The 25,165-nt window shown below is 39.6% G+C and overlaps 1 pseudogene across 1 annotated transcript; it reads right to left on the reverse strand.

Annotated features, from left to right (window-relative positions):
- Positions 1-17,704: 17,704 nt before the first annotated feature.
- Positions 17,705-18,591, reverse strand: LOC112612140 (annotated as a pseudogene). The gene has a single exon (XR_003116815.1). The product of XR_003116815.1 is annotated as a deoxyuridine 5'-triphosphate nucleotidohydrolase, mitochondrial pseudogene (transcript).
- Between the last annotated feature and the right edge of the window lie 6,574 nt (positions 18,592-25,165).

A 25,165-nucleotide genomic window follows, 5' to 3' on the forward strand; every position in this document is an offset into this window, starting at 1 on the left:
GAAAAACTGTAGTACACCTGTTACCATATTGAACCACTGTTCATTATCTTTGAGTATTTATAATCCACTGGTAGACTGGACTGGACCCTGAATTCTTTTAGTTCTTCCAATTAAATTTTCTCCAATGAAATCATTAAGAACAAGAACAGCTCTGTTCCTGAAGCCATACAAACTAGACAACTCAGTGTAAATTTCATGGTAAAACCCTCGTGTCTGAGGTGTGGGCCACTCAGAGCTCACCAAATGTTGAACACCATCACTTAGAGACACTTAAACTGCAAACCACCACAACAAGTTAATGACTGTACACTGTGGACAGACAGCTTTTCTCAAGATGTCAGAACAAGACTGTCAATCATGATGAGACTCTTACCTCTCTTAATTTGTTCTTGCTTATGCCTGTCTCCTTTGCTTCCCAGAATAATCCTGTACTTAGAATTTCACAAGAAGTAGCTTCTGAGAGTAAGTTAACAGTGTCAGATATATCACATCAACCACACTTTTTTTTTTTTTTAAGATGGAGTTTCTCTCTTGTTGCCCACACTGCAGTGCAATGGCACAATCTTGGCCCACTACAACCTTCGCCTCCTGGGTTCAAGTGATTCTCCTGCTTCAGCCTCCCTAGGAGCTGGAATTATAGGCATGTGCAACCATATCAGGCTAACAGTATTTTTAGTAGAGACGGGGTTTCTACATGTTGGTCAGGCTGGTCTCAAATTTCCGACCTCAGGTGATCCACACGCCTCGGCTTCCCACAGTACTGGGATTACAGGTACAAGCCACTGCAAGTGGCTCACACATTTTTACATAACAAGAGATCCTTTAGTCCACCCAAAGGCTGAAGTTAGCTGCATCTTTAACACAACTTTTTCCTCAAATGTATGGAGCTTTTTTAGGCTTCTACTTCTATACTTGCCTATTCTTCTCACTCCCTGTTTTAATTTAACATAGACATGCAATGCTAGAAAATAGAATTGCTCTCTACCAGCTAAACAGGGGGGAGCCTGTGCAGTTTCTGACACTTCTTGTTGTACATGGATAAATACATTGGGTATTATAGAGACTCAGTTGTAAAAATCAACAAATGTGTTGCCTGGTTAAAATGATTAGACTCTTTTGGCTTCTTGTTTGACCTATTCTGTTGTAGTTGGTTTGCATCTTGCTTAAGGTGAATATTCCAGCCTCATGATATTTTTGTCCTGATAGTCATACTGGTACTCTCCCTCATGTGGTGCAATTTACAAATATTTTTATTTGTGTGCAAATATTTGTGTGCAGCCATCCTTCAAATATCAAATTGTTTCTCTTGGATTGGAATTCAAAAACTCAAAGAAATGTGTGGCTTATGGGCCAGAGGCAGTGGCTCACATCTGTAATCCCAGCACTTTGGGAGGAAAAGGCAGGCAGATCACAAGGTCAGGAGTTCGAGACCAGCCTGGTCAATATGGTGAAACCTTGTCTCTATTAAAATTACAAAAATTAGCCTAGTGTGGTGCTGCACAACTGTAGTCCTGCAGGGAGACCCCCTGAAACCATTGCTATGGAATAAAAGATGAAATGCTCCTGATTATTGTAAATACAAAATTGCATGCAGGATTGTGTAAAGACAATGCCAGGTTGGGCTGCCACAATGAGCCAACAGTGCGTGATGTGCTTCCCCATGCAGAGAGCCTATTAATGGATGTGTAGTCAGGGAGATTTTACATCACCAAGATTCCTATCCCAGAAAAGCAGATGTTCATAGCTCTGGGAATGGAATGCAACCCTTGTGGAGAGCCTATAAATGGACACACGAGGGGCGCCTGTTCATATGGATAAGATAGGGTTATAAATGCCCTTATCTTGCCACGGCTCTTCTAGGTCTCTTTAGGGTTAAGGCATACTCCCTTCAGAGAATATTTTGGTTTAACTGGTTGTCTAGTTTCACATCCTGTTTCTATTGATTGTTTGCAACCAGCTTTTCTGCAACTGTTACTGCTGATTAATATCTTGCTAATCATATGTTATGGATAAAATGTGTTTCTGTTTTAAGGCTCCGTTAGAAATTGTTGATGCAGGGAGGGATTGCATTGGGAGTTATACCTGATGTAAATGACGAGTTGATGGGTGCAGCAGACCAACATGGCACAAGTATACATATGTAACAAACCTGCACGTTATGCACATGTACCCTACAACTTAAAGTATAATAATAATAAATAAATAAATAAATAAATAAATAAATAAATAAAAAAGAAATTGTTGATGCACACACTAGGTTGCAAATTCTCATCTCTGTATACTGTACTTCTGCATACCGATGTTATGTTAAAGAATTACCTTATGCCCATGTGACCATCTAACCTCATAATCAAACTTATGTTAAAGAATTACTTCATCCCCGTGTGACCATCTCACCTCATCATTAAACGACCCTAAATCCCTCACCAACCTACTCCCGCCCTCACTAAACTTAATAATAAATGCTGGTATATCCAGTGCGTTGGCGGCATCACAGGACCAGAAGGCATTGACCCCCGGACCCAGCTATCACTATCTTGTGTATGTCTTATTTCTTGACCTGCCAATCCACCTGGGAACAAAGAAAGAGCCCTGTTGCATTGTGGGCTGCTGGCCAGATCCCACAATATAATCCCAGCTACTTGGGATGCTGAGGCGGGAGAATCGCTTGAACCCGAAGGCAGAGGCTGCAGTGAGCCGAGATCGTGCCACTGCAATCCAGCCTGGGCCACAGAGAGACTCCATCTAAAAATGAAAAAAAAGTCGGGGGGGAGGGTGGTGGTGCCCAGATGGCTGAATAGGAATAGCACCAGCCTCCAACTCTCAGCGTGAGCAACACAGAAGACGGGTGATTTCTACATTTGCAACTCAGGTATCTGGTTCATCTCACTGGGGTGTTTTGGACAGTGGGTGCAGGACAGTGGGTGCAGCCAAACGATTGAGAGCGAAAACAGGGTGAGGCATCACCTCACCCAGGAAGTGCAAGAGGGAAGGGAATTCCCTTTCCTAGCCAAGGGAAACCGTGACACACAACATCTGGAAAATCTGGTCACTCCCACGCTAATACTGTGCTTTACCAAGGGTCTTAGCAAAGGACACAGCAGGAGATCATGTCCCGCGCCTGGCTCAGAGCGAACTCCAACAGACCTGCAGCCGAGGGTCCTGAATGTTAGAAGGAAAAACAACAAACAGAAAGGACATCCACAAAAAAAACCCATCTGTACGTCACCATCATCAAAGACCAAAAGTAGATAAAACCTCAAAGATGAGGAAAAAGCAGTGCAGAAAAGCTGAAAATTCTAAAAATCAGAGCGCCTCTCCCCCTTCAAAGGAACACAGGTCCTCACCAGCAATGGAACAAAGCTGGACAGAGAATGAATTTGACCAGTTGAGAGAAGAAGACTTCTGACAATCAAACTTCTCCGAGGTAAAGGAGGAAGTACGAACCCAGTGCAAAGAAACTAATAACCTTGAAAAAAAGATTTGAAAAATAGCTAACTAGAATAATCAATGTAGAGAAGTCCTTAAATGACATGATGGAAATGAAAACCATGAAATGAGAACTACATGACAAATGTACAAGCTTCAGTAACCAACTCGATCAACTGGAAGAAAGGGTATCAGTGATTGAAGATCAAAAGAATGAAATGAAGGGAGAAGAGAAGTTCAGAGAAAAAAGAGTAAAAAGAAGTGAACAAAGCCTCAAGAAAATTTGGGACTATGTGACAAGTCCAAATCTAAGTCTGATTGGTGTACCTGAAAGTGATGGGGAGAATGGAACCAAGTTGGAAAACACTCTGCAGGATATCATCCAGGAGAAATTCCCCAACCTAGGAAGGCAGGCCAACATTCAAATTCAGGAAATACAAAGAACACCACAAAGATACTCCTCGAGAAGAGCAACTCCAAGATACATATTTGTCAGATTCACCAAAGTTGAAATGAAGGAAAAATTGTTAAGGGCAGTCAGAGAGAAAGGTCGGGTAACCCACAAAGAGAAGTCATCAGACAGAGCGGATCTCTCGGCAGAAACTCTCCAAGCCAGAAGAGAGTGGGGGCCAATATACAAAATTCTTAAAGAAAAGAATTTTCATCCCAGAATTTCATATTCAGCCAAACTAAGCTTCATAAGAGAGGGAGAAATAAAATCCTTTACAGATGGGCAAATGCTGAGAGATTTTTTCACCACCAGGCCTGCCCTACAAGAGCTCCTGAAGGAAGCACTACACACGGAAAGGAACAACCGGTACCAGCCACAGCAAAAACATGCCAAAATGTAAAGACCATCGATGCTAGGAAGAAACTGCATCAACTAACGAGTAAAATAACCATATAACATCATAATGACAGGATCAAGTTCACACATAACAATATTAAACATAAATGTAGATGGGCTAAATGGTCCAATTAAAAGACACAGACTGGCAAAATGGAGAAAGAGTCAAGAGTCATCAGACTGCTATATTCAGGAGACCCATCTGACGTACAGAGACACACATAGGCTCAGAAAAAAGGGATGGGGGAAGACCTACAAATCAAATGGAAAACAAAAAAAGGCAGGGGTTGCAATACTAGTCTCTGATAAAACAGACTTTAACCAACAAAGATCAAAAGAGATAAAGAAGGCCATTACATAATAGTAAAGGGATCAATTCAACAACAAGAGCTAACTATCCTAAATACATATGCAACCAATACAGGAGCACCCAGATGCATACAGCAAGTCCTTAGAGACTTAAAAAGAGACTTAGACTCTCACACAATAGGAGATTTTAACACCCCACTGTCCACATTAGACAGATCAACGAGACAGAAAGTTAACAAGGATATCCAGGAATTGAACTCAACTCTACACCAAGCGGACCTAACAGACATCTACAGAACTCTCCACCACAAATCAACAGAATATACATTCTTCTCAGCACCACATCACACTTACACAAAAATTGACCACATAATTGGAAGTAAAGCACTCCTCAGCAAATGTAAAAGAAGATAAATTATAACAAACTGTCTCTCAAACCACAGTACAATCAAACTAGATCTCCAGATTATGAAACTCACTCAAAACCACAACACTACATGGAAACTGAATAACCTGCTCCTGAATGACTACAGGGTACATAATGAAATGAAGACAGAAATAAAGATGTTCTTTGAAACCAGTGAGAACAAAGATACAACATGCCAGAATCTCTGGGACATATTTAAAGAAGTGTGTAGAGCGAAATTTCTAGCACTAAGTGCCCATAAGAGAAAGCAAGAAAGATCTAAAATTGACACCCTAAAAACACATCACAATTGAAAGAACTAGAGAAAAAAGAGCAAACACTTTTTGTTTGTTTGATTATTTATTTATTTATATTATACTTTAAGTTCTAGGGTACATGTGCATAACATGCAGGTTTGTTACATATGTATACTTGTGCCATGTTGGTGTGCTGCACGCATCAACTCGTCAGCACCCATCAACTCGTCATCTACATCAGGTATAACTCCCAATGCAATCCCTCCCCTTTTCCCCCTCCCCATGATAGGCCCCGGTGTGTGATGTTCCCCTTCCCGAGTCCAAGTGATCTCATTGTTCAGTTCCCACCTATGAGTGAGAACATGCGGTGTTTGGTTTTCTGTTCTTGTGATAGTTTGCTGAGAATGATGGTTTCCAGCTGCATCCATGTCCCTACAAAGGACACAAACTCATCCTTTTTTATGGCTGCATAGTATTCCATGGTGTATATGTGCCACATTTTCTTAATCCAGTCTGTCACTGGTGGACATTTGGGTTGATTCCAAGTCTTTGCTATTGTGAATAGTGCCGCAATAAACATACGTGTGTATGTGTCTTTATAGCAGCATGATTTATAATCCTTTGGGTATATACTCAGTAATGGGATGGCTGGGTCATATGGTACTTCTAGTTCTAGATCCTTGAGGAATCGCCATACTGTTTTCCATAATGGTTGAACTAGTTTACAATCCCACCAACAGTGTAAAAGTGTTCCTATTTCTCCACATCCTGTCCAGCACCTATTGTTTCCTGACTTTTTAATGATTGCCATTCTAACTGGTGTGAGATGGTATCTCATTGTGGTTTTGATATGCATTTCTCTGATGGCCAGTGATGATGAGCAGTTTTTCATGTGTCTGTTGGCTGTATGAATGTCTTCTTTTGAGAAATGTCTGTTCATATCCTTTGCCCACTTTTTGATGGTGTTGTTTGTCTTTTTCTTGTAAATTTGTTTGAGTTCTTTGTAGGTTCTGGATATTAGCCCATTGTCAGATGAGTAGATTGCAAAAATGTTCTCCCATTCTGTAGGTTGCCTGTTCACTCTGATGGTAGTTTCTTTTGCTGTGCAGAAGCTCTTTAGTTTAATTAGATCCGATTTGTCAATTTTGGCTTTTGCTGCCATTGCTTTTGGTGTTTTAGACATGAAGTCTACCCCATGCCTATGTCCTGAATGGTACTACCTAGGTTTTCCTCTACGGTTTTTATGGTATTAGGTCTAACATTTAAGTCTCTAATCCATCTTGAATTCATTTTCGTATAAGGAGTAAGGAAAGGATCCATTTTCAGCTTTCTAATTATGGCTAGCCAATTTTCCCAGCACCATTTATTAAATAGGGAATCCTTTCCCCATTTCTTGTTTCTCTCAGGTTTGTCAATGATCAGACGGCTGTAGATGTGTGGTATTATTTCTGAGGACTTTGTTCTGTTCCATTGGTCTATATCTCTTTTTTGGTACCAGTACCATGTTGTTTTCGTTAGTGTAGCCTTGTAGTATAGTTTGAAGTTAGGTAGTGCGATGCCTCCAGCTTTGTTCTTTTGACTTAGGATTGTCTTGGCAATGCGGGCTCTTTTTTAGTTCCATATGAACTTTAAAGCAGTTTTTTCCAATTCTGCAAAGAAACTCATTGGTAGCTTGATGGGGATGGCATTGAATCTATAAATTACCTTGGGCAAGACCCATCAGTCTGCTGTATTCAGGAGACCCATCTCACGTGCAGAGACACACATAGGCTCAAAATAAACGGATGGAGGAAGATCTACCAAGCAAATGGAAAACAAAGAAAAGCAGGGGTTGCAATACTAGTCTCTGATAAAACAGACTTTCAACCACCAAAGATCAAAAGAGACAAGGAAGGCCATTACATAATGGTAAAGGGATCAATTCAACAAGAAGAGCTAACCATCCTAAATATATATGCACCCAATACAGGAGCAGCCAGATTCATAAAGCAAGCCCTTAGGGACTTACAAAGAGACTTAGACTCCCATACAATAATAATGGGAGACTTCAACACCCCACTGTCGACATTAGACAGATGAACGAGACAGAAAGTTAACAAGGATATCCAGGAATTGAACTCAGCTCTGCAGCAAACAGACCTAATAAACATCTATAGAACTCTCCACCCCACATCAACAGAATATACATTCTTCTCAGCACCACATCGCACTTATTCCAAAATTGACCACATAATTGGAAGTAAAGCACTCCTCAGCAAATGTACAAGAACAGAAATTATAACAAACTGTCTCTCAGACCACAGTGCAATCAAACTAAAACTCAGGACTAAGAAACTGAATCAAAACCGCTCGATTACATGGAAACAGAACAACCTGCTCCTGAATGACTACTGGGTACATAACGAAATGAAGGCAGAAATAAAGATGTTCTTTGAAACCAATGAGAACAAAGATACAACATACCAGAATCTCTGGGACACATTTAAAGCAGTGTGTACAGGGAAATTTATAGCACTAAATGCCCACAAGAGAAAGCTGGAAAGATCTAAAATTGACACTCTAACATCACAATTAAAAGAACTAGAGAAGCAAGAGCAAACACATTCAAAAGCTAGCAGAAGGCAAGAAATAACTAAGATCAGAGCAGAACTGAAGGAGATAGAGACACAAAAAACCCTCCAAAAAATCAATGAATCCAGGAGTTGGTTTTTTGAAAAGATCAACAAAATTGACAGACCGCTAGCAAGACTAATAAAGAAGAAAAGAGAGAAGAATCAAATAGATGCAATAAAAAATGATAAAGGGGTATCACCACCGACCCCACAGAAATACAAACTACCATCATAGAATACTATAAACACCTCTACGCAAATAAACTAGAAAATCTAGAAGAAATGGATAATTTCCTGGACACTTACACTCTTCCAACACTAAACCAGGAAGAAGTTGAATCCCTGAATAGGCCAATAGCAGGCTCTGAAATTGAGGCAATAATTAATAGCCTACCAACCAAAAAAAGTCCAGGACCAGATGGATTCACAGCCGAATTCTACCAGAGGTACAAGGAGGAGCTGGTACCATTCCTTCTGAAACTATTCCAATCAATAGAAAAAGAAGGAATCCTCCCTAACTCATTTGATGAGGCCAACATCATCCTGATACCAAAGCCTGGCAGAGACACAACAAAAAAAGAGAATTATAGACCAACATCCCTGATGAACATCGATGCAAAAATCCCCAATAAAATACTGGCAAACCGGATCCAGCAGCACATGAAAAAGCTTATCCACCATGATCAAGTGGGCTTCATCCCTGGGATGCAAGGCTGGTTCAACATTCGCAAATCAAGAAACATAATCCAGCATATAAACAGAACCAAAGACAAAAACCACATGATTATCTCAATAGATGCAGAAAAGGCTTTTGACAAAAATTCAACAGCCCTTCATGCTAAAAACGCTCAATAAATTCTCTATTGATGGAACGTACCTCAAAATAATAAGAGATATTTATGACAAACCAACAGCCAATATCATACTGAATGGGCAAACACTGGAAAAATTCCCTTTGAAAACCGGCAAAAGACAGGGATGCCCTCTCTCACCACTCCTATTCAACATAGTGTTGGAAGTTCTGGCTAGGGCAATCAGGCAAGAGAAAGGAATCAAGGGTGTTCAGTTAGGAAAAGAAGAAGTTAAATTGTCCCTGTTTGCAGATGGCTTGATTGTATATTTAGAAAACCCCATTGTCTCAGACCAAAATCTCCTTAAGCTGATAAGCAACTTCAGCAAAGTCTCAGGATACAAAATAAATGTGCAAAAATCACAAGCATTCTTATACACCAGTAACAGACAAACAGCCAAATCATGAATGAACTTCCGTTCACAATTGTTTCAAAGAGAATAAAATACCTAGGAATCCAACTTACAAGGGATGTGAAGGACCTCTTCAAGGAGAACTACAAACCACTGCTCAGTGAAATAAAAGAGGACACAAACAAATGGAAGAACATACCATGCTCATGGATAGGAAGAATCAATATCGAGCAAACACTTTCAAAAGCTAGCAGAAGGCAAGAAATAACTAAAATCAGAGCAGAACTGAAGGAGATAGAGACACAAAAACTCCTTCAAAAAAATCAACGAATCCAAGACCTGGTTTTTTGAAAAGATCAGCAAAACTGATACACCACTAGCAAGAATAATAAAGAAGAAAAGAGATAATTATGAAATAGACACAAAAAAAATGATAAAGGGGATATCACCACCGACCCCACAGAAATACAAACTACCATCAGAGAATACTACAAACAACTCTATGCAAATAAACTAGAAAAACTAGAAGAAATAGATAAATTCCTGGATACATACACTCTCCCAAGACTAAACCAGGAAGAAGGTGGATCTCTGAATAGACCAATAACAGGTTCTGAAATTGAGGTAATAATTCATAACCTACCAACTAAAACAAGTCCAGGACCAGACGGATTCACAGCCAAATTCTACCAGAGGTACAAGGAGGAGCTGGTACCATTCCTTCTGAAACTATCCCAAGCAGTAGAAAAAGAGGGAATCCTCCCTAACTCATTTGGGAGGCCAAAATCATCCTGATACCAAAGCCTGGCAGAGATACAACAAAAAAAGAGAATTATAGACCAATATCCCTGACGAACATCGATGCAAAAATCTGCAATAAAATACTAGCAAACAGAATCCAGCAGCACATCAAAAAGCTTATCCACCATGATCAAGTGGGTTTCATCCCTAGGATGTAAGGCTGGTTCAACATACGCAAATCAATAAATGTAATCCAGCATATAAACAGAACCAAAGAAAAAACCACATGATTATCTCAATAGATGCAGAAAAGGCCTTTGACAAAATTCAACAGCCCTTCATGCTAAAAAATTCTCAATAAATTCGTTAATGATGGAATGTATCTCAAAATAGTAAGAGCTCTTTATCAAAACCCACAGCCAATATCATACTGAATGGGCAAAAACTGGAAGCATTCCCCTTGAAAACTGGAACAACACAGGGATGCCCTGTCTCACCACTCCCATTCAACATAGTGTTGGAAGTTCTGGCTAAAGCAATCAGGGGAGAGAAAGAAATAAAGGGTATTCCATCAGGAGAAGAAGAATTCAAATTGTCCCTGTTTGCAGATGACATGATTGTATATTTAGAAAACCTCATCGTCTCAGCCCAAAATCTACTTAAGCTGATAAGCAACTTCAGCAGAGTCTCAGGATACAAAATTAATGTGCAAAAATCACAAGCATTCTTATACACCAATAATAGACAAACAGAGAGCCAAATCATGAATGAACTGTCATTCACAATTGCTTCAAAGACAATAAAATACCTAGGAATCCAACTTACAAGGGATGTGAAGGACCTCTTCAAGGAGAACTACAAACCACTGCTCAGTGAAATAAAAGAGGACACAAACAAATGGAAGAACATTCCATGCTCATGGATAGGAAGAATCAATATCATGAAAATGGCCATTGTGTCCAAGGTAATTGATAGATTCATTGCCATCCCCATTAAGCTATCAATGACTTTCTCCCCAGAATTGGAAAAAACTACTTTAAAGTTCATATGGAACCAAAAAGAAGTCTGCATTGCCAAGACTATCCTAAGCCAAAAAAACAAAGCTGGAGGCATCACGCTACCTGACTTCAAACTATACTACAAGGCTACAGTAACCAAAACAGCATGGTACTGGTATCTAAACAGAGAGATAGACCAATGGAGCAGAACAGAGCCCTCAGAAATACTCCCACACATCTACAACCATCTGACCTTTGACAAATCTGACAAACACAAGAAATGAGGAAAGGTTTCCCTATTTAATAAATGGTGCTGGGAAAACTGGCTAGCCATAAGTAGATAGCTGAAACTGGATCCCTTCCTTACACCTTATACAAAAATTAATTCTAGATGGATTAAAGACTTAAATGTTAGATGTAAAACCATAAAAAAACCCTAGAAGAAAACCTAGGCAATACCATTCAGGACATAGGCATGGGCAAGGACTCCATGTCTAAAACACCAAAAGCAAGGGCGACAAAAGCCAGAATGACAAATGGGACTTAACTAAACTAAAGAGTTTCTGCATAGCAAAAGAAACTACCATCAGAGGCAACAGGCAACCTACAGAATGGGAGAACATTTTTACCATCTACTCATCTGACAAAGGGCAAATATCCAGAATCTACAAAGAACTGAAACAAATTTACAAGGAAAAGCAAACAACCCCATCAAAAGTGGGCAAAGGATATGAACAGACACTTCTCAAAAGAAGACATTTATGCAGCCAACAGACACATGAAAAAATGCGCATCACCACTGGCCATCAGAGAAATGCAAATCAAAACCACAATGAGATACCATCTCACACCAGTTAAAGTGGTGATCAATAAAAGGTCAGGAAACAACAGGTGCTGGAGAGGGTGTGGAGAAATAGGAACACTTTTACACTGTTGGTAGGACTGTAAACTAGTTCAACCATTGTGGAAGACAGTGCGGCGATTCCTCAAGGATCTAGAACTAGAAATACCATTGGACCCAGCCAACCCATTACTTGGGATATACCCAAAGGATTACAAATCATGCTGCTATAAACACACGTGCACATGTATGCTTATTGCAGCACTATTCACAAAAGCAAAGACTTGGAACCAACCCAAATCTCCAATAATTACAGACTGGATTCAGAAAATGTGGCACAAATACACCATGGAATACTATGCAGCCATAAAAAAGGATGAGTTCATGTCCTTTGTAGGGACATGGATGCAGCTGAAAACCATCAATCTCAGCAAACTATCGCAAAAACAGAAAACCAAACACCGCATGTTATCACTCATAGGTCGGAACTGAACAATGAGAACACTTGGACACAGGACGGGGAACATCACACACTGGGGTCTGTTGTAGGGTGGGTGAAGTGGGGAGAGATAGCATTAGTAGATATACCTAATGTAAATAACGAGTTAACAGGTACAGCACACCAACATGGCACATGTATACATATGTAACAAACCTCCAGGTTGTGCACATGTACCCTAGAATATAAAGTATAAAAAAAAATTTTTAAAGACAAAGGAAACTAAAAAAAGAAAAGAAGAGAAATGATGGAAGCCCAAAACTACAGTTATTGAGACTAATGCTAATTCTTTAAGTTTTAATCATATGCTCACCTAAGTGAGAGTACAGACACTTCAAAATAGAGCCACACACGCTGGATGTTATATACTCCCACTGAAATTTTAAGGAAGCAGATAGCTCTCAAAACAGATCATATTTTTCTGTAAAAAGATGATTCCAGTCTACCTGAGAGATCGTAATAAGGAAGTCCCCTCTGCTTTAACTTTTACCAAAATAAGTGACCTGAAGTACTCTGATGTTAACCAATCAATTTATTTCTATGACTTTGTTTACTGATTCGCATTTGACAAAACCCACTGTTTTGTTATTGTATTGCCGAGGTGGAGTTATCACTGTATCTGTAGAGGCAGAGTTGTCCCAAATCATAAATCACAGATAAAAGCCAATTACATCTATAATTAAATTTGTTGAAATTTTGTCTTGTCACACATGTTCACAGAAAGCAATGGCCAGTGGAGTCTCTCAGGCTGCATCATTCTCACTCTGACTCTCCTGCCTTTCTCTTTCACTTAAAGGACTTTTATGATGACACTGAGAGAAACCCAGATAATCCAGAATAAGCTTTCCATGTCAAGACACTCAACTGCTTCACTGTTGAACAGTGTTTTTTCCAAGAAAAGTAAATGCATGTGTTCCAAGGGTTGGGATGGGATTTTTTTTTTTTTTTTTTTTTTTTTTTTTTGAGACAGAGTTTCACTCATGTGTCCCCATCTGGAATGCAGTGGGGTGATCTCAGCTCACTGTAACCTTCACCTCACAGGTGCAAATGATTTTCCTGTCTCAGAATCCAAGCAGCTGGGATTACAGGTGCCTGCCACCACACCCAGTTAATGTTTGGATTTTCAGTAGAAACAGTGTTTCACCATGTTGGCAAGGCTGGTCTCGAACTCCTGACCTCGTGATTTGCCCGTCTCGGCCTCCCAAAGTGCTGGGATTACAGACATGAGCCACTGCACCCAGCCCAGATGTGGACATTTTTAAGAGGCCATTATTCTGCCTCATACAGGTCACTTTCATAAACATTACCCACAACAAAAATATGTTTTGCCTTCCTACCATGTCTCACTTTTCTGTCTGCACAAACCGCCGTGAAACATAGTAGCTCTGCTACGAAGTGGCTGCATGACCTTAGGCCTCTCATTTGACCTCCCTCAGCCTCTTTCCTCATCTGCAGTGTAAGGCTGACTCTTACTACATGAAAATGACAGTGGAAGAGTAAATGGACATGTGTAAGACATTAGTCACAGAGCCTGGTACCTGATGAGCCCTCGGTAAACATTCCTTTCAGTCCTTTCCTTTCACCATCCCATTTTTCTTGCCATCAACCATCTTCTCCTTCAACTCCTTTCTCTTCAGGAACTTTATCAGTCTAATCTGTCAATTAAGAAAGCCACAGTACCCATTCTCTCATGACTCTGATGGTATGTTCTTGTGATAGAGTCTGCTATCCACTCAAGGCAGTGGTATCATGTATATGGAGAGGTCTGTTTGCAACAAGAAATCCTGTTTATGTTCACACAAAATTTATACACGATTTCTCTTAACTTACACATACCAGTCTCAATTCTACCCTGTTATTTCATACATGCACTTCATTATTTTATTCTTCAGTCTTTCTCCTTACATCTTAAAAATTAGGATAGCACAAAAACAAAAATAATGGCCTGGGCCAGAAGAGGGTATTCCTTTAGCAAGATGAATGCTTTCCTTTTTCAAGATGAATACTATCTGCAAGGCAGCCCTGAAGCCTGTTTCTGGGTTTGCCTTACCTCAAAGCCATTCCACTCTAGGACACACTCTTAGATTCCCAGGAGATAATGATTGTCACAGATGCCAACCCACGTGAGTATTCCTACTGTTGGGTAAAGGAATGTTTACAGAATGTTGTGTATGAGTTTCTTCTCCTAAATTCTTCTACTCCTGGAAGTCAAGCTTCCCAACTAACCAGTTTTATCTCCAGCTGGCCTGCCTGGACCCTGACTGGAAAGTACCTCCACACTCTGGATGGCCAGGGTGGCACTTTTGCCTATTCTCAAAATTATAAGAGCTCACAAACTGATGTAGCACTCACTATGCACCAGGCACTATCCTAAGAGCTTTTCATGTAGCTACAGTCCTGACAAAAAAATCCTAAGTGCCACCATCCCCATTTTTACAGATTAAAAAAAAACTATGGCAGAGAAGTATGTGTCCACTGTCACCTAACTCTATAAGTTAACCTCATCCTTCACTTCAACTATTTGCATGGCCATTCTCTGGCCATAAACAAGTGCACTAGAAACAGAAAGTGTAATGAGAAGAAAGTAGAAGGAGGGTGAGTTTCCAGATAGACACACAGGGAAAAGATTCCAAATCCAGAAAAATTCATAAAATGCACCCAAGGAGTGTGGCTTTGAGCAATGGCAGCCTCACCTGCCACGTTCCATGGGTGTTGGCCTCTTACTTCCTTCTCAACCTGCCCTTCCTGGTCTTGCTTTCTTAGACCAATACAAACAACATGGGAGCTGGTGTCAGATGAGAGCACACAGCACTGAGTTGTAGGGTTGGGAAAGACAGAAAAGGAAGAAGAGTGTTTGACTCATGAACACCCCACTCACCTAGGTACACATCACATAGACAGACAATAGATTACTGAAGGGCTTTGCAGGACTTATGGAGGTTATCCAGAATGACTGACTGAGGCAAGGGTCTTGAAAAAATTGAATTTTATTGAGCCATAGCTTGAAGGTGCACCCTGGAAAAACATGAATTGCAAAAAACCTCGGTGGCTTGTGTTCTCTCTGAAGATGTTTCAGGAGGCTTAGCATTTATACATTTGATTAAAGGATAGAAGGCAGGTAGGAAGAGATGGAGTGGGCAGAAAAGCAATTGATCTAATCTTCTCTTTCTTCTGTGCCTCAGAAAATAATAAAGTTACAATTGGCGTGTCTTTCTTTTGCAAAGAAATACACATCTTGAAATGTTCTGAAGCCAAGAAAAAACAATCTCTTCAGACAATCATCTGGAGATGACTGAGACCTTTGGCTTTCCTGTTTACGCCGTTCTTTTTCGTTTCTTTTTTTTTTTTTCCCCTTTTTTTTCTTTTTAAGAGACACACTCTTGTTCTGTCACCTAGACTAGAGTGTACTCACTGCAGCCTTGAACTCCTGGGCTAAAGCGGTCCTCCTACCTTAGCCCCCCAAGTATCTGAGACTATAAGCATGCACCACTGCACCTAGCTAATTTGATTTATTTTGTTTAGTAAAGATGTGATCTCCCTTTGTTGCTTAGGCTGGTCTTAAACTCCTGGTTTCAAGTGATCCTCCTGCCTTGGACTCTCAAAATGCTGGGATTACAGGCCTGTGACAGCACACGTGGCCCCCGATTCTTCAAAAGCTCTCAGAGAAAGCATTGTAGAAGACCTTTGTGGCTGTATGTTTCATCTGATCCTACATGACTAGGAAGACTCATTCTGGAGAAGTCACATCTCATGGAAAAGGGGATGAAGTCAAATCAGAAAAGGGCAAAGGGAAATCACAGCAAAAAGGGGACAGTATAATCCTGGAACCTTATTAAAGTCACACAACTGCTGCTTCAATTAGAGCAATTTGTTTGGCAAACATCGCTCCAAACCTTTCAGTTGTATGTTGGCTCACCTGTAATGTCTGGAGCAGTCTATAGACTAGTTTTTCTAGAGTTTCTGAAGCGTCTCCCAACTGCAATTGCAATCTGACACAATTCTCTGAATTGCAGTCTGAACCCAGTGTCTATGTGTACCTTTTGTGTAGTCTACACATCAGCAGGCATAAAGGTTGTTTATATATAAGTTGCTATGATTTCTCCAGAAGTTTACATAAACCATCTAGTTTCAGCTTGTAAGGTTTAATCTATCCATCTGACAAAAGGCTAATATCCAGAATCTACAAGAAACTTAAACGAATTCACAAGAAAAAAAACAAAAAATCCCATCAAAAAGTGGGCAAAGCACATGAACAGACACTTCTCAAAATAAGACATTTGGCCGGGCGCGGTGGCTCAAGCCTGTAATCCCAGCACTTTGGGAGGCCGAGACGGGCGGATCACGAGGTCAGGAGATCGAGACCATCCTGGCTAACACGGTGAAACCCCGTCTCTATTAAGAAATACAAAAAACTAGCCGGGCGAGGTGGCGGGCGCCTGTAGTCCCAGCTACTCGGGAGGCTGAGGCCGGAGAATGGCATGAACCCGGGAGGCGGAGCTTGCAGTGAGCTGAGATCCGGCCACTGCAGTCCAGCCTGGGTGACAGAGCGAGACTCCGTCTCAAAAAAAAAAAAAAAAAAAAAATAAGACATTTGTGTGACCAAGAAACATATGAAAAAATGCTCATCATCACTGGTCATTAGAGACATGCCAATCAAAACCACAATGAGATACCATCTCACGCCAGTTAGAATGGTGATCATTAAAAGGTCAGGAAAACACAGATGCTGGAGAGAATGTGGAGAAATATGAACGATTTTACACTGTTGTGGGAGTATAAATTAGTTCAACCATTGTGGAAGACAGTGTGGCAATTCCTCAAGGATCTAGAACAAAAAATACCATTTGACCCAGTAATTCCATTACTGGGTATATACCCAAAGGATTATAGAACATTCTACTATAAAGACACACACACACATATGTTTATTGTGGCACTATTCACAGTAGTAAAGACTTGGAACCAATCCAAATGCCTATCAATGACAGACTAGATAAAGAAAATGTGATACATATACATCATGGAATTCAATGCAGCCATAATAAAGGATGACTTCACGTCGTTTGCACGGAAATGGATGAAGCTGGAAACCACCATTCTCAGCAAACTAACACAGGAACAGAAAAGCAAACACTGCATATTCTCACTCATAAGTGGGAGTTGAACAATGAGAACACATGGACAGAGGGAGTGGAACATCATACACCAGGGCCTGTTGGGGGGTGGGGGGCTAGGGGAAGGATAGCATTAGGAGAAATACCTAATGTAGATAATGGGTTAGTGGGTGCAGCAAAACACCATGGCACGTGTATACCTATGTAACAAACCTGCAGGTTCTGCACATGTGTCCCAGAACTTAAAAGTGTAATTTTAAAAAATGATAAAAAAATTTAAAAGCACAGTTTTAATTTACAAGATACCAAAATGGAAGAGAAATGGAAGAAAATTCTGAAACGATTAGTTTTGAAACTTGTACCCAGGAAAAAATTTAGGATTCAGTCCAAATTGTAGGTAAATAACAAAATTCAAAAAAAAAAAATGAACACATCTAAAATTTTTTTCTTTGAGTTAAATACAGGTTTTTTTTTTTAATCTGTAATTGATGTACATTTGATTTTAAGAAGACACTTTACATCAGGTCACCACAAAGCAGATTTACATACAACCATCAATTGCAGAAAAACAAAGTTTCTTTTTGATCCAAACACAAAAAGCTTTGTGTTTTATTTTTTAATGATCTCTTCCTTGACCATAAAAGAAAAAAAAAGTAAAAAATGCAGTACTTTTTGAAGGTGAAGCTAGTAAGTTTACAGAAGTGCAAAACACCAAAACACTTTAAGCAAAAACTTTTTTTTTTTAAGAAAAAGGTATGACTTCTCGTTTTCTGTTCTTGGCATAAATTTTAATTCTTTCCAGTGGAACCAAAACTGCCTGAACACCTTTCGGTGTCATCCAAAGCTTGAACTTCTTCTATTTCTGGATAAAAAATCCGTTCGCAAATGAGTTGTGCAATTCGATCACCCTTTTTGACTTCAAACTTTTCTTTGCCAAAATTAAACAGTACAACACCAACATTTCCTCTATAATCTTCATCTATGACACCAGCTCCTACATCAATAAAGTGTTTTGCAGCCAAGCCTGACCCTGGAGCTACTCTTCCATAACACCCAGAAGGGAGCGCTATCTGAATGTCGGTTTTCACAAGAGCTTTCTCCATAGGTGGTATTGTGTAATCATAGGCACTGTACAGGTCGTAGCCCGCGGCCCGCGCGGAGCCCCGGGTGGGGGCCGTGGCGTGCTTGGAAAGCCGGGCAAAGCGGAGCTGCATGCTGCCCTCCTCTGCAGGCCGGGGCCGCATACTGGGTGAAATGGCGCGTGTCTCTTCAGAGCCGGGCATGGGAAAGCCAGAAGGCCAGCGAGGAGAGCGCCCGAGGAACAAGAGAGCGCACGAAGAGTTCGAACACATTTAAAATTTAATAACTGTTGTGCTGTTGTTTTCTTCTGCAAAACAATTTTCCCCTCCTGTTTCCCATTTTTATGAAATGGAAATCATATGGGACCAACGTAATTGCAAAATAAGCTTTAGTCTTATACCTGAATTGTTTACACAAAGTGCAGCAAGAGTGTAGATTCAAGGCCTCTATGAATACATATATGTTGTGTATATATCTATGTATAAATATAAGAATATACACATATTCTATCATGTAGAATGGCACTAAAGTATATTAATGGCAGCAAATCTGTACAAGTCTGCAGCAGCCTCAATTCTTGCTTCTTCAGAAGAAAGAACTCAACTAAGGGTCATAAGGCAGAAGAAGAGACTGGGACCAGTTTTACAACAAGAGTGAAAGTTTATTTAAAAGCTTTAGAGCAGAAATTAAAGAAAGTAAAGTACACTTAAAACAGGGCCAAACGGGTGATGAGATTTCAGGTGTGTGGTTTGACCTGTGACTTAGGTGTTTGTATGATGGAATAATTCTGGGGTCTGCATCTCTTCTCCCCTGATTCTTCCCTTAAAGTGGGCTCTCTGCATGTGCAGTGGCCCACGAGCACTTAGGAAGGGAGCCTGTGTAGTGTGTTTCCTGGAGTACAGTTGGAAAACAGAGACCAAAATAAAAGCTATGTATGTAAATAAAATTGGTCTCCTAATAAAATCCTCTTATAAATTTCTATCATTTTTATGTTACCTTGGCATCTATTCTTAATCTCCTTGAACACACCCAAATTCCTTCTCTCTCTTTCTCTCTCTTCTTTGAGATGTAAATTTACTACCTACTTTCTCTAAAACTCGGCAAGGGCTTCCTCAGAAAAATTTTAACTTTTTCTATTTACAAAACCACAATTCAAATCCAACAGCTTTTTTTAAAGTGAGTTTTATGGGTTTCATGCATAAAGTTTTAAACTCAAAAATCTAAAGTATTTCTATCATCCCTCTATCTTTATGTGCACACGTATATGTTCTATGTTGTATCACATGTATGTATATGTCCATACCTGTGTTTATATACTGTTTATACATGGTATCAAATAAATATAAAAATAAATGCATACTAATCAATTAAGTAAATAACCCAAATGCTTTTCAACCCATGTGATTTTAGTAATCTTCAATAATGGAAGAACACCTCAAATGAGCATGCATACCTATCTGCAGCCTCCTTATAAAAAGTATTAGCCATGAATTTTATATCCAGCAAAACTAAAGTTCATAAAGGAAAGATAACAGACTTTTTCAGACAAACAAATGCTGAGACAATTTGCCACTACCAAGCCAGCACTACAATAACTGCTCAAAGGAGCTCCAAATCTTGAAACAAATCCTGGAAACACATCAACACATAACCTATAAAACAAAAATACAATAAATAAATGAATAAAACCAAGGTATCCAGGCAACAAATAGCAGGATGAATGGAACAGCACCTCACATCTCAATACTAACATTGAATGTAAGTGGTCTAAATGCTCCACTTAAAAGATATAGAATTTCAGAATTGATAATAATTCACCAAGCAAGTGTCTACTGCCCTCAAGAGATTCCCCTAACCATAAAGGGTCATATAAACTTAAGGTAAAAGGATAGAAGAAGATACCCCATGGAAATGGCGACAAAAGTGAGCAGGAGTAGCTATTCTTATATCAGAAAAAACTAACTTTAAAGCAACAGCAGTTAAAAAAGACAAAGAGCGACATTATATAATACCAACCGGACTTGTCCCACAGGAAAATATCACAATCCTAAATATATATGCACCTAACACTGGAATTCCCAAATTTATATAACTATTACTACTAGACCTAAGAAATGAGATAGACAGTAACACAATAATAGTGAGGGACTTCAGTACTCCACTGACAGAACTAGACAGGTCATCAAGACAGAAAGTCAAGAAACAAACAGTGGATTTAAACTATGCCCTAGAGCAAAGAGACTTAAGATATATTTACAAAATATTCGACCCGGCCGGGCGCGGTGGCTCAAGCCTGTAATCCCAGCACTTTGGGAGGCCGAGACGGGCGGATCACGAGGTCAGGAGATCGAGACCATCCTGGCTAACACGGTGAAACCCCGTCTCTACTAAAAAATACAAAAAACTAGCCGGGCGCAGTGGCGGGCGCTTGTAGTCCCAGCTACTCGGGAAGGCTGAGGCAGGAGAATGGCATGGACCCGGGAGGCGGAGCTTGCAGTGAGCTGAGATCCGGCCACTGCACTCCAGCCTGGGCTACGGAGCAAGACTCCGTCTCAAAAAAAAAAAAAAAAAAAAAAAAAAAAAAAATATTCGACCCAACAACCCAGAATATACATTCTATTCACCAGTACATGGAACTTTCTTCAAGATAGGCCATATGAAGGCCACAAAACAAGTCTCAATAAATTTAAGAAAACTGAAATTCTATGAAGTACTCTCTCAGACAACAGTAGAATAAAACTGAAAATCAACTCCAGAAGGAACCTTCAAAACCATGCAAACACATGCATATTAAATAACTTGATCCTGAATGATCATTGGGCCAAATATGAAACCAATATGGAAATTTGAAAATTCTTTGAACTGAACAATAATGACTCATCCTATCAAAACATCTGGAAATCTGCAGAGTGTGCTAAAAGTTCATAGCTTTAAATGCCTACATCAAAAAGACTGAAAGAGCCCAAATAGATAATCTAAGGTTACATTTCTAGAAATTCAAGAAACAAGAACACACCAAACCCAAACCCAGCAGAAGAAAGAAAATAACCAAGATCAGAGCAGAACTAAATGAAGTTGAAACAAAATAATACAAAATATAAATAAAATACAAAGTTGGCATTTTGGAAAAATAAATAAAATTGATAGACCATTGGCAAGACTAACCAAGAAAAGAAGAGAGAAGAGTCAAATAAGCTCATTTAGAAATGAAATGGGAGCTATTACCACCAAGGCCACAGAAATACAAAAGATCATTCAAAGGTAGTATGAACACATTTATGTGCATAAACATAGAGGGGACGAATAAATTCCTGGAAATATAAAACCCTCCTAGATTAAATCAGAAAGAATTCAAAACCCTGAACAGACCAACAAAAAGCGGCAAGATTGAAAAGATAATTTAAAAATTAACAACAAAACAAATTCCAGGACCAGATTGTTTCACAGCTGAATTCTACTAGATATTCAAAGAAGAGTTGGTAGCAATTCATTTGACACTATTCCACATGCTAGAAAAAGATGAAATTCTTCCTAAATCATTCCATGAAGCCAGTATCACCCTAATATCAAAACCAGAAAAAAACATAACAAAACTACAGACCAGTATCCCTGATGCACACAGATGCAGAAATTCTTAACAAAATACTAGCTAACTGAATCCAATAGCAAATCAAAAACATAATCCACCATGATCAAGTAGGTTTCATAATAGGGATGCAGGAATGGTTCTACATACACAAGACAATAAATGTGGAACAGCACATAAACAGAATTTAAAAATCACATGATCCTCTCAATAGACACTGAAAAGGTACTTGACAACATCCAGCATCGTTTTATGATTAAAACGCTCATCAAAATTGGCACACAAACCCACAGCCAACATAATACTGAATGAGAAAAAGTTGAAAGCATCACTCTCAGCAGGGGAACAACACAAGGATGGCCGCTCACCCTCACCATTTTTATTCAACAGAGTACTGAAAGTCCTAGCCAAATCAATCAAACAAGGGGATAATAAAGGGCATCCAAATTGATAAAGAGGAAGTAAAACTGATGCTGTTTGCTGATGATATAATTGTATACCTAGAAGACCCTAAAGACTCCTCCAGAAAGCTGCTAAAATTGATAACTGAATTCAGCAAAGTTTCAGTATACAAAATTAATGTGCACAAATCAGTAGCTCTGCTACACACCAACAGTGACCAAGCAGAGAATCAAATCAAGAACTGAACCCCTTTTATGACAGCAGTTTTAAAGAAATAATAACTCAGCATATATCTAAACAAAGAGGTGAAAGACCTCAAGAAAAACTACAAAACACTGCTGAAGGAAATCATAGATGATGCAAAAAATGAAAATGGACCCCATCCTCATGGATGAATAGAATCATTGTTGTGAAAATGACCACACCGACAGAAGCAGTCTACAAATTCAATTCAATTCCCATTAAAATGCCACCATCATTTTTCACAGAACTAGAAAAACAATTCTAAAATTCATATGGAACCAAACAAGAGCCAACATACCCAAAACGAGACTAAGCAAAAAGAACAAATCTGCTCGTGTCGCATCACCTGACTTCCAACAATACTCTAAGACCAAAGTCACCAAAACAGCTTGGTGCTGGTATAAAAATAGGCACATAGACCAATGGAACAGAATACAAATCCCAGAAATAAACCTAAATACTTACAGCCAACTTATCTTTGACAAAGAACACCAAAACATAAAATACTAAAGGACACCTTATTCAACAAATGGTGCTGAAATAATTGGCAAGCCAAAGCAGGAAAATAAAACTGGATCCTCATCTCTCACCTTATACAAAAATCAACTCAAGATGAAACAAGGACTTAAAACTAAGACCTGAAACTATAAAAATTCTAGAAGATGACATTGGAAAAATCCTTCTGAACATTGGCTTAGGCGAAAAGTTAATGACCAAGAACCCAAAAGCAAATGCAACAAAAGCAAAAATAAATAGGTGAGAATTAAACTAAAGAGCTTCTGCACAGCAAAGCAACAGTCAGCAGACTAAACATATAACCCACAGAGTGAAAGAAAATCTTCACAATCTATACATCTGAAAGATAACCAATATCCAGAATCTACAAGAAACTCAAACAAATTAGTAAGCAAACAATCCTATGAAAAGTGGGCTAAGTATGTGAATAAAGAATTCTCAAAAGAAGATATACAAATGGTTATCAAACATATGAAAAAATGCTCAATATCACTAATGATCAGGGAAATGCAAATCAAAACCACAATGTGATACCACCTTACTCCTGCAAGAATGTTCATAATCAAAAAATGAAAAAATAACAGTTGCTGGGCAGGCACAGTGGCTGACACCTGTAATCCCAACACTTTGGGAGTCCAAGATCGGTGGATCACTTAAGGTCAGGGGTTTGACACCAACGTGCACAGGATGGTGAAACCCTGTCTCTACTAAAAACTCAAACAGATTAGTAAACAAACAATCCTATGAAAAAGTGGATCACTTAAGGTCAGGGGTTTGACACCGGTGTGCACAGCATGGTGAAACCCTATCTCTACTAAAAATACAAGAAAATTACCCGGGTGAGGTGGTGCATGCCTGTAATCCCAGCTACTCCAGAGGCTGAGGCAGAAGAATGGCTTGAACCTGGGAGGCAGAAGTTACAGTGAGACAAGGTCTTGTCACTGCACTCTAACCTGGGTGAAAGAGCAAGACTCCATCCATCTCAAAAATAAATAAATGAAAGTAATAGATGTCGATGTGGTAGCGGTGAAAAGGGAACACGTCTACACTGCTGGTGGGAACGTAAACTATAAATGAGTGGGTAAAGAAATTGTCATATATACATGATTGAATACTACTCAGCCATAAAAGGAATGAATTAATGGCATTCCCAGCAACCTGGAAGAAACTGGAGACTCTTATTCTAAGTGAAGTAACTCAGGAATGGAAAACCAAACACTGTGTGTTCTCATTCATAAGTGGGTGCTAAGCTATGAGGATGCAAAGGTATAAGAATGATACCATAGACTCAGGGAAAAGGGTGGGAAGGGGGTGAACGATAAAAGACTACAAATTGAGTTGAGTGTATACTGCTCTGGTGATGGGTGCACCAAAATCTCACAAATCACCACTAGAGAACTTATGTAATTAAATACCAAATCCCCAAAAATCTATGGAAAAATAGATTTAAAAATAAAATAAAATGGCAAAAAATTTAAAAACAGCGTTCCTAAAAAATTCTAAAATTTAAAAAAAAAGAAAAAGAAAAAAAAAAAAGGCCCTGAAGGTCACATACCAGAAAACTCTATTATGTTGCCTCTTAGTGCATATGTTTGAGCCCACTGGCTCAACTTCTGAGAACTTATCGGGAAGCTGCTGATCACCTGTTTCTGCTCTTTTCTATCTATTGTGAGACTGTATCTCCCTGGCACTACCTGCAGCCAATTATTACTTTAGAGAGACAGTTAACAAGCAACTGACTTGACCATCACCTGGTGATGATCACTTGCCATTTCTAATATGGGGGTGGTGGAAGGATCTCTCCTGCCTGCTCATGTCTGACCCGCTACCTACTGTAACACTTTCAGATTTTTTGTTGTTGTTGAAGACAGAGTCTCACTCTATCACCTAGGCTGGAGTGCAGTGGCACGGTCTCAGCTCACTGCAACCTCTGCCCCTCGGGTTCACACCATTCTCCTTCCTCAGCCTCCCGAGTAACTGGGATTACAGGCGCACGCCACCATGCCAGGCTACTTTTTTGTATTTTTAGTAGAGTCGGGGTTTCACCGTGTTAGCTAGGATGGTCTCGATCTCCTGCCCTCG

The sequence above is a fragment of the Theropithecus gelada genome, chromosome 19, assembly GCF_003255815.1.
Source record: "Theropithecus gelada isolate Dixy chromosome 19, Tgel_1.0, whole genome shotgun sequence".
Taxonomy (NCBI): Eukaryota; Metazoa; Chordata; class Mammalia; order Primates; family Cercopithecidae; genus Theropithecus; species Theropithecus gelada.